General features: G+C 43.5%; 1 protein-coding gene across 1 annotated transcript in view; it reads right to left on the bottom strand.

Annotated features, from left to right (window-relative positions):
* Positions 1-15,856, bottom strand: part of LOC126272767 (transient receptor potential cation channel subfamily A member 1-like) — a 157,239-nt gene extending 141,383 nt beyond the window's left edge. Inside the window, exon 1 of the mRNA XM_049975906.1 lies at positions 15,743-15,856. The gene's annotated coding sequence lies outside the window, so the exon portion shown is untranslated. The remainder of the gene's footprint in view (positions 1-15,742) is intronic.
* Positions 15,857-16,136: the final 280 nt, after the last annotated feature.

Raw genomic sequence — 16,136 nt, 5'->3', positions numbered from 1 at the left:
GTGACCACTAATTCACATCAGATGAGTAAGAAGGAAAAAATTGGCCAAAGTCTTATTGAAGTTATTATCCTGGCATTAGTTTCGTGATTGTTGTTATGGTGAACCCAAAGCAGGATGCCTAGATTATGGTTTGAAGACGAACCTTGAACGGAAACCGCAACCTTATAAAATTGTATGTGGTATAACCTATGGAAGGAGAAGAATTCAATTTGGTAGTGACTGACATTATGGAATTCATGCTTTTATCCCGGCAATGAGACGAGCACTCCAGAAAAGGAAGGAAGGACGATTGGTGTTTAAAGCCCCGGCGACAGTGAAGTCATTAGAGACGGAGCACAAGTCCACATCATGAAAGGAAGAGGAAGGAAATTGCAGTTGCCCATGCGATTTAGGAAAATAAGGAAAACCTAATGTTCACGGTAAATGATAACAGCCAAACAGTTGCAGGATAAAGATTTACTGAAATCCTTGAACACGGCTTCGGTATATCTAAATATACGTTCATCAGAATCAAAAATACACCTGAACAGGAAGACACCTCCATAAGCAAAAAAACTTAGCAACATAACTGATTGAAGAAAAAACAAACGCTTATAGCTTTAAGTAACCATGAAAATTACCAAAGTATTACAAGCACAAAAACTTTTAGTTACTTACTAAAATCATATACTGCAGTGGAGATGCATGAAACAATCGTGCCAAAGGCGGCACCAGTATCCAAATTATAATATCATCTCCATCTGTACAGCATAATTATGAAGAGATGGTCAATTCGAACGCAGCGTACTAGGCGGTATACCACTTAGCAGCCCCATCAGTCAAATCAGTCAAACAAACCAGTAACAGCTTGCACTGTAGGTGCTTGAGCATTGTCCTGCAAAATGATGGTCAGGTCCTGCAGAAAGTGTCATCATTTCTGTCTCTAAGTTGGTCGTAGGTTTTGTTCCAAAAATGAACTAACTAAAATGAAGGAAACACTTCACAGCATTCGCTTCAGAACTGCTACAAATTCGTCACGCAATAGACCGCGCCGCTAGAACTGTCAAGACAACTGGCACTGCTAAGAGTATCCTAGGACTTCCACATCACTGGCAACGGGTTGTACGCAAGGCTGGTGACTACTTTGAAAGTCAGTAAAACTTCGAAACAAGTATCTATCTTGTACAAGCTGTAAATAAATAGTTGCCGCTATTAAAGTTCCAACCCTTGCATAATGGTAAGACAGAGTTTTGGGAACCAGATTTTAATTTGTATGACATTTCCAGGGGCAGATGTGGACTCTGTCCACAACCTATTGGTTATGAACTGTAGATGAAAACTGAAGAATCTGCAAAAAGGTTGGAATTTAAGGAGATAGGACCTGCATAAACTGAAAGAACCAGAGGTTGTAGAGTGTTTCAGAGAGAGCATTAAGGAACGATTGACAGGAAGGGGGAAAAGAAATACAGTAGATGAAGAATGGGTAGCTTTGAGAGATGAAATAGTGAAGGCAGCAGAGGATCAAGTAGGTAAAAAGACGAGGGCTAATAGAAGTCCTTGGGGAACAGAAGACATATTGAGTTTAATTGATGAAAGGAGAAAATATAAAAATGCAGTGAATGAACCAGGCAAAAAGGAATACAAACGTCTCAAAAATGAGATCGACAGGAAGTGCAAAATCGCTAAGTAGGGATGGCTAGAGGACAAATGTAAGGATGTAGAGGCATATATCACTAGGGATCAGATAGATACTGCCTACAGGAAAATTAAAGAGACCTCTGCATGAATATCAAGAGCTCAGATGGAAACCCAGTTCTAAGCAAAGAAGGGAAAACAGAAAGGTGGAAGCAGTATATAGAAGGTCTATACAAGGGCGATGTACTTGAGAACAATATTATGAAAATGGAAGAGAATGTAGATGAAGATGAAATGGGAGATACGATACTGCGTGTATAGTTTGACAGAGCACTGAAAGACTTAAGTCGAAACAAGGCCCCGGGAGTAGACAACATTCCATTACAACTAATGATAGCCTTGGGAGAGTCCGCCCTGACAAAACTCTACCATCTGGTGAGTAAGATGTATGAGACAGGAGAAATAACCTCAGACTTCAAGAAGAATAAAATACTTCCAATCCCAAAGAAAGGAGGTGTTGACAGATGTGAAAATTACCGAACTATCAGCTTAATAAGTCACGGCTACAAAATACTAACACGAATTCTTTACAGACGACTGGAAAAACTGGTAGAAGCCGACCTCGGGAAAGATCAGTTTGTATTCCGTAGAAATGTTGGAACACGGGAGGCAATACTGACCCTATGACTTATCTTAGAAGATAGATTAAGGAAAGGCGAACCTATGTTTCTAGCATTTGAAGACTTAGAGAAAGCTTTTGACAATGTTGACTGGAATACTCTCTTTCAAATTCTAAAGGTGGCAGGGGTAAAATACAGGGAGTGAAAGGCTATTTACAATTCGTACAGAAACCAGATGGCAGTTATGAGCCGAGGTTCATGAAAGGGAAGCACTGGTTGGGAAGCGAGTGAGACAGGGTTGTAGCCCATCCCCCATGTTATTCAATCTGTATATTGAGCGAGCAGTAAAGGAAACAAAAGACATTCTGTTTAGGTATTAAAATCCATGGAGAAGGAATAACTTTGAGGTTTGCCGATGACATTGTAATTCAGCAGAGACAGCAAAGGAGTTGGAAGAGTGGTTGAACGGAATGGGCAGTGTCTTGAAAGGAGAATATAAGATGAACATCAACAGAAGCAAACACGAGGATAATGGAATGTAGTCGAATTGAATCGGGTGATGCTGATGGAATTATATTAATAAATGAGACAATTAAGTAGTATATGGGTTTTCCTATTTGGGGAGCAAAATAACTGGTGATGGTCGAGGTAGAGAGGATATAAAATGTACACTGGCAATGGCAAGGAAAGCTTTTCTGAAGAAGAGAAATTTGTTAACTTCGAGTATAGATTTTAGTGCCAGGAAGACGTTTTTGAAAGTATTTGTATGGAGTGTAGCCATGCATGGAAGTGAAACGTCTACGATAAATAGTTTGGACAAGAAGAGAATAGATACTTTCGAAATGTGGTGCTACAGAAGAATGCTGAAGATTACATGGGTAGATCATATAATTAATGAGGAGGTACTGAATAGAATTGGGGAGAAGAGAAATGTGTAGCACAACTTGACAAGAAGAAGGGATCGGTTGGTAGGACATATTCTGAGGCATCAAGGGAGCACCAATTTAGTTTTGGAGGGGAGCGTGGACGGTAAAAATCGTAGAGGGAGACCAAGAGATGAATACACTAAGCAGATTCAGAAGGATGTAGGTTGCAGTAGGTACTGGGAGATGAAGAAGCTTGCACAGGATAGAGTAGCATGGAGAGCTGCATCAGACCAGTCTCTGGACTGAAGACCACAACAACAACAACAATAGGTTAGCACAATGGACTCGCATTTTGGAGGACGACGGTTCAAATCCGCGTCCGGCCATCCTGATTTAGGTTTTCAATGATTTCTCTAAATCGCTTCAGCCGAATACCGAGATGGTTCCTTCGAAAGGGTACGGCTGCTTCCTTCTCCATCCTTCCCTACTCCGCGCTTGTGCTCCGTCTCTAATGACCTTGTTGTCGACGGGGCGTTAAACAGAAAAAATACTTTATCTTATGTAATATTTTTAAATTTCTAGTTTTTTAAGTTTTTAATTCAAACATTTTAAGTCCTAAACACCGTTTTATAGCTGTAATTAATGTTCATGAGGCGATACTCGCATATTTTACTCCATTTTCTCCTTTTTGTGCCCGCATCGCAAGCTATTGCGTGCTGCTATGGGAGTGGGGTATTCTTGATGTCTATCCTGTTTCACTCTTTATTTTATTATTGTTCTCTATCCGCGGTGCTTCAACAGCTTAATTCTGGAATTTTCATTATAAATCTTAATTACAACGAGAAAACTATTTATAAGCGCCATCTGCTTGTATTCCCGCTACTTAACTATACGCGGCGATCAGTCTAAAGCTTCGCTGTATACATGCTCGATGTCTGTTGTGATAGCTGGTTTTCGTCGCACTATGTTTACAAAAAAAAGATGCACCATTGCAGCTGCCGTCATGACTGTGACGGAGGTGTTGTTTCGCGTTTTAACTTCTTATTTGACTTACCTCTATGTCATGGACTCTATCTTGTTTTGAAGACTTGCTTATCAATTCGTATTCATTGTCTAGGCACATACGCTGGTTGTCTCGAACTGCACCTATACTTGTTTCACAGCATAATATCTCTATGAATGTTCCTCAATCCGTGGTTCGCAAAAAATTCGTCAGATAATTTTTACAGCTGTGCAAGCTAGGACCCAACCTTATTTGTTGTTTTTCATTTACTCTTTGTAGATAATCTGGTGATGCCCTACAAAGGCAAAGCGCTTCATTGAAACAATATTTTCGCAACCAAGACTATTTTATTCAAGAATAATCGGTTGTTTTGTATTCGTATATTGACATTAATTTCTCTGAAGTTTGAGATATCGGCGAACAAGTAAGTAATTGTATGAATATTTACCTATGGCCTTTGAGGCGGTCGTCTTCAGAGCTCGTTTTTTTGTTTCAGTTAGCGTTTGTCACTTGTGGATTTACTCTTCTGTTACAAACGACAGGAAGTTCAATCCATAGTAACATTTCCTACTTTGTGAAGTATCTGTTCCTAGTCACATCCAGTGTTACTGATTATATGCTGTGAAATTCTTGGTATAATGAAGAATGAACATTTCAGATAATATTGTTGCACAAATTATCACGAAAATATTATCCGGTGTGATGGTATAAATTATTTCCGTTGACAGTGTACGCTGACTTGACAAATGTCGAAGGTACTTCCGTTGACAGTGTACACTGATTTCGCAAATGTCGTGGGGTAGGCCACTTAATATTGCGCAGACTGCATTAAAATGTAAATGTCGTGTGACTAGGACCTCCCGCCAGATAGACCGTTCGCCGGGTGCAAGTCTTTCGATTTGACGCCACTTCGGCGACTTGCACGTCGATGTGGATTAAATGATGATTAGGACAACATAACACCCAGTCCCTGAGCGGAGAAAATCTCCGACTCAGCCGGGAATCGAACCCGGTGAGATGCCGTGAAAGTGAGTCTACAAGTCCTAGACAAGACCCTGGTAACCCTTTGGAAGCAGCTGATACTAAATCGTTTGCAGAGCAGGAGCCAATTCTGGTCTGCTCGTGGGTGCAGATTCCGTGGCGCGGAACCCGCGTTCCATGACATCGCCGATGTACTCGATGGGCTTCAAATCTGGCCTCGGGTGGCCATCTCAGTCTTTAGACTTCCCCTGCAACCTTTCCTGGGCGACATGGAAGCGATGTGCCGGCGCGTTGTCTTCAAACACCGCAGAACCGTTAGAGTGTTGGAAGGCCAAAAATAGTTGGAGGTTTCTGTTGGATTCCTTTTATGTTAATTTTTTAAAACTGTTGTCATTTACGGCATACATTGGACTTCTAAATTTACTATGGTGTTTCTGACTATCTGGGAGGGGACTGAGTAGTGGAACATGTTACTTTTACACATAATCAAGAACGATCTGTCACACTACTACATTTTAAAACACAGTTTAAATGTAATTCATGTCACACAGTCTCATACGGAACCTACATCCGCTTTCTTTTATATACTGGATAAGATACTGTCATCCCCCTTCCTGTCTGTGTGAGAGGATGAATGAGCAAATGTATTTCTAGTTGCATGCTTGTGGTAGCAGACAAGCCTGTCTGTTAGAGAACACTAGGACCAACGTCGGAACAGGTAGCTACGCTTTCTAAAAGCAGAGAGGTTTCTATTCTTAGTATGGTCCTGTCCGTCCCTTGTCATGTTGGCATAGGAAGCTGTCTCTCTGGTCACTTCCGTTTGTATCTGTTAAGCACGCTCGGTAGGGGGCCAGGCAGTCTGTCCGCGGCGAGCGTCTGAAGTGGTCAGATCTCCGGCTAAGCGCATGTCTGCTAAGTCCGTAGGACAATGGATTTCTTAAGTTCAGCCCAACTGAAAATTTAATCACCTTTATTTCAGGTTTAGATCTAAAATATCTTATATTATCTTAAATTGCAACGCAGAGTAATGCCAGTGCGACGTTCAGAATATCTTCCAGTAGTTGCTTTTTCACTACTTTGTGAGTAAAGTGGAAACACGTGTTGAGGATCCGTAACTCTAACTAAGATCATGTATCTTAAATGCGAATGTGTGTGAGATTATAACGCCTCGTCTTGACAATATTTTCCAATATAGCAACTTTCCTTTATGTTCAACTCACGTGGGGTGTACTTTGTGAGACCAGTACCAGGTACTTATACAATTGTTTGACCATCAGGTTAATAGTAAGACGATAGTAACCAGTTCGAGGTTTTTCTTTTGTAAATTGCGTTTCGATGTAATTTATTTTAATTATCAAAATTATTGTGGAGTTACGCTCTTTGTGTAAACCAAGTTGACCACGTGTAGCATGTGGTGTAATCATCAAAGCAACCCTCAGCTATTCTTTTCGGGAAGATTTCACAGAGAGTTAGTATGAATTTAGTATACCAGTGTGTGGTAATTTCATGACGGACACGATTGAGCTACGAACGTAACTTCTTTGGGTGAAAATTGAATCGGTTGGTTGTGGTTAATTTCCTCTTGCATATGTTTCAACGTTCTTCGTGTGTTATTTCATGAATGCAGTGTTGTATACAGTCTCCCAATCTTGGCTCCATATTTGATGTGTTCCGTAAGATTACAAACTCACATTTTGACAATCCTAAATAAGGCACCAGTTTAGTTATGAATCAAGTTTAATATGCTGAAATTTTGACGTAGCAATGATCAATGTTAAAATAAATGTCCAAATATAAACGGATTTATTTCTTTTTATTTAAATTCTCTTTATATATATATATATATATATATATATATATATATATATATATATATATATATATCACAGGTTGTCGTAAGATGACTATTAAAATATAATAATTAATGTTAGTCTGGCTGGCAATTTGGTAAACTAGACTGGATACCTGGTGAAACAGTTGCTCAGTAATGCAAGGTTAACTTCCCCAGATAGCTCACAGCTTGTAAAGCGCTTTTATTGTCTTGAATATCAGCACCGCTTTCAGAACAAACATTACAACCTGAGTAGCTCAACATATAGCGGACCGTTCGAAGTCCCTTCCAGAACAACTAGGGGGACCATTTCACACCAGGAAGATGCAGCCCAGGCCATAACAGAGACACCACCGCCTTGGACCACACCTTCTTGGCTGGGGCGGGGTCCACCGAGTCATGTGGTCTGCGCCACACACGGTGCCTCCGGTCGGCATGGTGCAGTTGAAATCGTGATTCGTCCGACCATATCAGGTTACGCCTAGTTCCAGTGTCCACCCTGATGAGTGGCGACACATGCAAGCGATGTGCCCGATGACGTTGGGCACCCAACGGAGTGTCGCTGGGAGAGTTGTCTAGCACGCCCGATGTTGACTTGATCCGTGATTTGTTGCACTGCCGCCCTTCTGTCACTACTGACTATCCGTCGCAGATGTCGTCGGTCACGGTCATCAAAGGTGGCTGGGAGGTTGGTAGTTTGTTTGTTGTGGACTGTGACATCCTCATTCAACCATTCGCGAACATGGCTGAACATGTGAAGCCGAATTCCTACACCACTGCCCGAATCGCCCCAATTCCCATCCAGCGGGCACCGATGACCATACCCCATTCGAACGGCGTCAGCTCACTACGACGTTGCGTGCTACACAAATCACTTGCACAGCCACTTCTCAGAAGATCTCCGATGCAACTGCAGCTGACACAGGGGGCTTGTAGTGCGCTTACAACACGCCTGCTCCGTCTGTGCCTCACTATCGTATGACGTTTGCAAAGCCAGTGTACATGTAGGATGGTTAGCGAAAATATGTAACAGGACGAAAACAGTTTATGCACGCACTTGACTGTAATAGAAAACAGTTTATGCACACACTTGACTGTAATAGGCGTGCGATCTACTCATTTTTGGTTGCTTATAGTTGGAGGGGTCATACTGACATTAGAGACTACTTCTTTTAGCACTATGGAGGTGGCATAGCTCCCTGGCAGATGAGGTTCTAGCTAATAGTTTGATGAACTGCTGGGAAGAAATTACAGAAGAACACGCAGACGATTCAGAGCTTCGAAGAGATTCTCATGCAGACGATGTGGCTACTATTTCTACAATTTCAGCCACCACTAAAGTAACTAGGCAACACAGTGTCAAGTAGACCAGTGGGTGAAACGACTAGTACAGACGCAACAGGTAGGGTCTGAAATTGCTGCAAATGTGGATTAACATGCACGGTGCAAACCATTCCTTTAGGGAATACATTTCTCCTAAGAGGTATGTTTACTAAGAGAAGTTGACATTGCTAACTTGCTCCAGATGTTTTCAAACTTTTTCAGCAGAATTTTTGTGCTCCTGAGTCACTGCTTTGAATATTTGCCACGGATTTAGAAATACACACAAAAACTGAGGCGGTTTGTGGATTACTATTCCTAAAGACTACAGGGTGACCGAGAAGTCCGTTAACTTTTCAAAATGCACTAATTCACGGAATAATGTAGGTAGGGAGATAAAAATTGACACACATGCCTGAAATGACACGGGATTTCATTGAAATAAAAAGTGAGTGGAAAAACTGGCAAACAGATGGTGCTAGACAGCAACATGTCGGTAACCCCGCATGAGAATTGTGTATAAAATGAGCTATAGTGAGAGAGAGAGTCAGATGCGCCAGCAATCGCTGCATGTTGACTTTACTAGAAAACGCACTGTTAGTGAAGCTTTGCTACCGGAATGGCGAATCCGCTACTGCAGCTTTACGATCCTATCGAAGGGTATTCGAACGAGTAAGGGCCCAGTGACAAGTGTCAGCGTGTTAGTGTGTCACTATGAAGAAAATGATCTCGAAGTTCGAAGCAACGGGTTATTAGGAAGATCGGCCTCGTAGTGGGTGACCGGACACAAGTGCTACTGCTGCACGAACAGTTCAGGAAGGGATTGAGACTTCAGCGGGTTCATCTTTGCATTGTGGTGCCAGCGCTAGTGAAGTCGCACGTCGCACCGGCATTCCACGCTCTACTTTTTGGAGAGCACTAATGTGTTCTCTCCAGTGCTATCCGTACGAAATCTCGCCTCGTCATGAACAGTTAGCCTTCGATTTTGCGACGCGGAGAGCATCTGGGGTGTGGGAACTTCAAAAGATGGTGGAAGATGATGATTGGTAAATCTGTAAATCTGTAAATCACGGATTTTTATTCGCTTCAAATATGTTGTAGAGGCACTCATTCTGAGTATCTGGATATCGGGTTTTTTAGCGACGGGCCTTGGTTTTTGAGAAAATCGATTTTACAGTTCATTGAGTACTTTGTATACCCGTAACATTACATATATTCCGAGCAAGTCAGCGTTGCGCAGCGGTAAAGGTTCACGGCTACCGCGCTGAAGGTACCGTCTTCGAATCCTTCTCGTGCAGTTTTTTTTTTCAAATCGACCGAATTTTTCAATTTTATTTCAAAGAATATCAACAAACAGTGTAAGGTGTGCCAAATTATCAACATATATTTAGTTATTAATTTTTTCAAATATTCATTCCGTTTGTGGTTCGCAGTTGGAGTTCATATGTTCGTACAACGGTCGCTTCATGTATTACCTGAAATCAATCTCCGCCCATTATCGTCCCCTCTCCCATGAATACAGTTAGCCGTAACGGGAACCCCAGATCCTAGTTGCGGCCAATGGAGATGCGAGTTGCAACTACAGGTCAGTTGCTCGCAAAGAGTCTCTAGTGCCATGTGTTAGAAAAATTCTGTGAAATGGAAGAACCAAGTGTTTCTGCAGTAGTGCAGCGAGAAGAAGATCCACAAGTAGAGGAGTTGAACGAAGAATCAAAAGGCGAACTCACAGATGCCATTAAATACGCCGAAATCTACTCCGCGAGCAGGATTCGAACACCGTACCTCCAGCGCGGTAGCCGTGAACCTTTGCCGCTGCGCTACGCTGACTTATTCGGAATACAAAGTGCGCAATGAACTTCAAAATCGATTTTCCCACAAACCAAGTCCCGTCGATAAAAAACCGGATAGCCAGCTACTCAGGGTAAGTGCCTCTACAACATATTTGAAGCGCATTAAAATCCGTGATTTACAGTATGGAGGGTCCCCTTGTCAAACTCCGAGAGTCTGTCAGCATCCATAGCTGCAGAATTTCAGAATTCGGACTACCGAAAATACTACAACTGTCGCGGAAATTCCATTGCATGACGAGAAAGTCGCCGTGTGGTGTCAATGTATCACGACAGTCGAGATCGGATGCCTTTTTCTTCGAGGAAATCTGGAGTACTGCTTTTCAAGCTGTCTGCTTGACAGGTGCGAGGTAAGCCGATATGTTACAGAATCAAATCATCCCTAACCTGGCTGATACTTGCCGGAAGGCACGATCTTTACGCAGGGTGACGCTCCATCACACATTGCTACACACGTGAAAGATCACGTGCACACATCGTTTGGTGAAGATCGCGTGCTGAGCCGCTCCCTCTGTCATGTCTGGCCTCTCAGGTACCAGACCTCAGTCCTTGTGATTATCGATTGTGGGGTTAGCAGAAGTCGCAGATCTATCGCAAGTCGTAAAATGGTTCAAATGGCTCTGATCACTATGGGACTTAACATCTATGGTCATCAGTCCCCTAGAACTTAGAACTACTTAAACCTAACTAACCTAAGGACATCACACAACACCCAGTCATCACAAGGCAGAGAAAATCCCTGACCCCGCTTGGAATCGAAACCGGGAACCTGCAAGTCGTAAACCTACTGCTATTATTCGACGTCATTAGGGATGTTAAGACAACATCCGACGGCAGTTTCTCACCGTACTTACTCTTATGCTGCACAGTGCTAGTGACAACATCGTCCCTCGAGTACAGGTATTGTTCATAAATAACGGTCGACGTGTAGAGCATTTGTTATAAGGAACACCATCTTTGCTGAAAATCAGTTGTTATGCTAATTCTTGGTTTTGTATCACATGTTTGTCATTTTGTGCACTTTTTTTGGTTTCAATAAAACCCCATGTCATTTCAGGCAAATGTGTCAAATTTTACTTCTCTACTTACATTATCAGTTGCTTGAAGTACGGAATTTTCAAATGTTAACCGACTTTTGAGTCAACCTGTATGTGTGTATATACTTCCCATGTATTTCGTTGTTATAATAGACAAAACATTTTGAAACGATAATTAAATGGGCACCCTAGCTGCAGACAGGCGTTGATATACATTATTGGGGACATGTTGAAAATGTGTGCCCTGACCGGGATTCGAACCCGGCATCTCCTGCTTACATGGCGACGCTCTATCCATATGGGCCACCGAGGACACAGAGGATAGTGCGCCTGCAAGGACTTATCCCTTGCACGCTCCCCATGATATATATATATATATATATATATATATATATATATATATATATATATATATATATATATATATAGTAATTAAAATATTGCTTCCCGGCCATTGACCTTCTTGTGCAAACGCACACGCTAAGCCCAAACTCTTATAGGACTTGGTAGATTAATCTGCCACAAGTAATGAGTATGGTGGGCAAACATCTATTAGGCGCACTACGAACTTAGTGGTGTGGACATGTTGGGAATGTGGGTCTCTCGGGAGCGTGCAAAGGATAAATTACTGCAGGCGCACTATCCTCTGTGTCCTCGGTGACTTAGATGGAAATCGGTCAGAGAGCCGATTGGCCTCTGTAATAAAAAACTGAGTGGTAGGAACAACCACCGAACTTGAACAGGATGTCTTGCGACGTCCGCAACGACCAAACACAACGATCAATAACGGAAAAAAAGATGGATAGGGTGTCTGCGATGTAAGCAGGAGATCCCAGGTTCGAGTCCCGGTCGGGGCACACATTTTCAACATCTCCCCAATGATGCATATGAACGCCTGTTTACAGCTAGGGTGTCCATTTAATTATCATTTCATTCTAACGAAAGCTGCATGGTCATCAACAGTAACTGTTCTTTCGGGAGCAGATACTACCTTCATATATATATATATATATATATATATATATATATATATATATATATATATATATATATATATATATATAATAAAACATTTTGTCACTTAAACGAATTTGTAAATATTAATGAGATATTTATTTACAATAAAAAGCTTTTCCCGCAGTGAGCCCCCTACAGTGTTCCTTTCATGGGCATGACTCGAGAATATGGCCATATGCGGTATGAAACGGAAGTTGTGACTAGATTGAGGATATATCGATAGGATGTTATCTTAGATGGAGAATCATAGATAGAAGTGGATGTCAGTCGTGCTACAGGGAAGCGTTTTAGGATCCTTGTTGTTCATGTTTTATGTTAGTGACCTCGTTGATCATTTTAATAGAACCTCAGACTTTTGCAGAAGGCGCTATTATCAATAATGACGCTGACAAAAGCTGCACAAATATCCAGGGAGAGCTTGATAAAATTTCAGAGTGGTGATAAGGTCGAGAAACTACTTTAAACGTTCAGAAATATACAATATTTCACTTTGAAAACCTCAGAAACACAGTAACATGTGACCACAATATCAGTGAGTCACCATTGGATTCAACCACCTTATACAGGGTGCTCGGAAATTCCTGTTACAAACTTCTAGGACTCGTAGAGGGGAATGAGTACATTATATTTTGAACAGGAACCCATGTGCGGAACGTACCGTTTACGTTGTACGACAGTTTCAGTTCAGATATGTAACGCGTCCTCGTCTGCTGAGGGAAAGAGAAAAATCTAGAAGTGCTTGTCCTGGTATGCAGTTGTGTAGACAACATGACGGTCCCCTGATGTCACTTAACGTCTGCTTTGCTTTGCTGCGAGACCTGTTCAGTGCCTGTGCGTCTCCGATACGGTAAACATGGTTCGGTACGCGTTTTCGGAATATACAGACATACATGGCGAAGCTCGAGGTTACGGAAGAGCTGCTAGTCGGTTGTTACACGAACATTTTCCGCAATGTGGCACGCCATCCGACAAACATTTTGGCCAAGTTATGCAGCGGCTTCGAGAAACAGACACCTTCAACGTGAGGAGCCAGGACTGTGGTGCTCCACGGCAACGTCGCACACCCAAATTAGAAGAAGACGCACTGCGTCGCGTTGAAGAGATCCCCCCAACGAGTTCTCGAACAACTGCGCGTGCAGTGGATGTTAGTCACAGTATCGCCTGGAACGTTCTGCATGAGCAACAACTACATCCGTACCACTTACAAAATGTACGCGCTATCGGTTCAAAATGGTTCAAATGGCTCTGAGCACTATGGGACTTAACATCTGAGGTCATCAGTCTCCTAGACTTAGAGCTACTTAAACCTAACTAACCTAAGGACATCACACACAGCCATGATCGAGGCAGGATTCGAACCTGCGACTGTAGCAGCAGTGCGGTTCCGGACTGAAGCGTCTAGAACCGCTCGGTCACAGAACGCTATGGGTCTCGCTGATTATCCGCAACGCTTTGTCTAAGGCACGTGGTTTCTGCACCGCAGCATCGACACACCGCTGTTCCCACGTAAAGTTCTGTTCACATATGAATAAGTTCGCTCGGGACTGTGTTTTGAACTCGCGGAATACTCATGTCTGGACAGACAAAAGCCCTCGTGGAACGCATGTTCAGGGATGTCAGCACTGGTTTGGTATCAACGTGTGGGTAGGTATTCTGGACGGTCATGTAGTTGGGCCATACTTCCTTCCACTCAGTCTAGCTGGTCCTGCGTTCTTGATCTTCCTACAAAATGTATTGGACCCGTTCTTGGAAGAAAGCTGTGCCACTGAATGTCTGATATAAAATATGGTTTCAGCATGATGGTGCAACACCTCACTTCTCACGTGGGGCTCGCAGACATCTCAACAAACGAGGTAGGATGAATAGGCAGAGGTGGACGAACCGTATGACCGCCGCGCTTGCCCGATTTAAGTCCTATGGACTACTTCTTGTGGGATCGTAAGCAAAATTTAATTTACTAGACTGCTATAGAGACAGAGGAAGACCAGCTGGTACGAGGAGAGTGTGTACCAGAACAAGCTTCGTAGGTACAGTGCCTGTAACGACGTTGGTGGTAGCCGCACCGAGCCGCCGCTGTAATGCAGCAGTACTGCTCTGTACGTACAGTAAGCTGGCGTCTTTATTGTTTTGGAATAATGTGAACACGTAATGTCTGAGTGTTAATACAAAGAAATGTTCTTAAGTGATAAATGGATGTTTCTTTCTGTTTCCTTTCGACTTGTTACCAAATAATTATAGTGTGTCACGCCTAATGCAACTGGAAATTTGTTGTGAGGTTTTATGGGACCAAACTGCTGAGGTCATCGATCCCTAAGATTACACACTATTTAATCGAACTTAAGCTAACTTACGATAAGGACGACACACACAGCCATGCCCGAGGGAGGACTCGAACCTCTGACGGGGGAAGCCGAGCGGACCGTGACAAGACGCCCCAGACTGCGCGGCTAGCCCGCGCGGCCCTAATGCAATTCCTCAAGCAGAAGTGGATGAGTTAAACATTTGAATTGAAATCATCGTTGACGGAAGCGATACGTTTCCGGACATGGGTTCCTATTCAAAGTATTATGTACTCACTCCCCTCTAGAGATCCTAGAAGTCTCTAATGGGATTCTCCGAACATCCTGTGTAAATAGCTGGGTGTGACACCTTCTGGGGGCATTAAATGGAATGATCACGTAGGGTCAGTCGTAAGTAAAGCAAGTGGAAGGTTTCGATTAATTGGTGGAACTGTGTGAAATTGCAATCAGTACAGAAAGGAGTCTACTAACAAAACACTTGTGGGACCCATCCTTGAAAATTGGCCATTTGTGTCGAACTGATACCAGGTAGACTAACGGGGATTCTGAACATATTCAAATAACGGCAGCACAAACTGTCACACGTTTGTTTGAACGGCGGGAGAATGCTACTGAAACACTGAAAAATCATAAATGGAAGACAACAACTGCCCCCACGAAATCCAACTTAGAATGCAAGGGACAGTTCTGAGTCAGGAATCTAGGAATATACTGTAGCCCCCTATGTTTCGCTTATTACACCGCATCGCGGGATTAGCCGAGCGGTCTTCGGCGCTGCAGTCATGGACTGTGCTGCTGGTTCCGGCGGAGCTTCGAGACCTCTCTTGGGCATGGGTGTGTGTTTTTGTAATTGGGATAATTTTGGTAAAGTAGTGTGTAAGCTTAGGGACTGATGACCTTAGCACTTAAGACCCATAAGATTTCACTCACCCACTCACACTTATTATCCATAGCACAGAGTCACCTACGCACTCATTCTTGCCTCGTTCCACAGGCGAATAGTCGGCGTGAAAACATATACGCGGTCCAGCGGCAATTGCACTTCACAGTTGTTTGTAGAGTGTGGTTGAAGATGTAGATTGCTCCATCCACTAGAATCCTGTATCATTTTTAGGGGTCCTTTTATTCTCGTGAAGTAACGTGCGAGGACAGCTCATACGCCAAACGGCGAACGTAATTAGTTTTGGGCAGAATGCAGCTCTGCTCAGACGATAAGACTTTTTTGTGTCGTAACGAGTGTCGCGCAGCATCCGTTCTGAGCTAGGGAGGAACACAGTGTGCTGAGGAGCGCCGCCGGTGTACTTACGGCACTGAGGCGACGCCACGCCCCGCCACTCGGCGCGTTTCCTGTGTGGCTGGGCCGGCTCCCCGTCGCTGGCAGACTGCTGTACGCTGGGCCAGCGCTCGCGCCGCTGCGACTGATCTGGCAAGTCGCCGTACACTCGCCGCGTGTGGCGCTCGTGACGTCACGCCGAGGCGGCGGCGGCGGGCACCGGAAGCGTGCGCAGAGCTGGTTCGTCTCATCTGCTGTGCGTCTGCTTGCGGCTCTGCGTGCGACTGCTGTTGGCCACTTGCGAAACTGCAGCTGCGCAGGGAGCGTAAGGCCCGGTTTACACGGCGACACTACGTTGCAGGCAACTGCTCTACCGGCCACTGTGCATGCGCGCCGCGCGTTTGCGCAACTCATCGTGAAACTAAAC

The sequence above is a fragment of the Schistocerca gregaria genome, chromosome 1, assembly GCF_023897955.1.
Source record: "Schistocerca gregaria isolate iqSchGreg1 chromosome 1, iqSchGreg1.2, whole genome shotgun sequence".
Classification (NCBI taxonomy): Eukaryota; Metazoa; Arthropoda; class Insecta; order Orthoptera; family Acrididae; genus Schistocerca; species Schistocerca gregaria.
The sequence above is the reverse complement of the archived record's forward strand: the minus strand, read 5'-3'. Positions and strand labels throughout refer to the sequence as shown.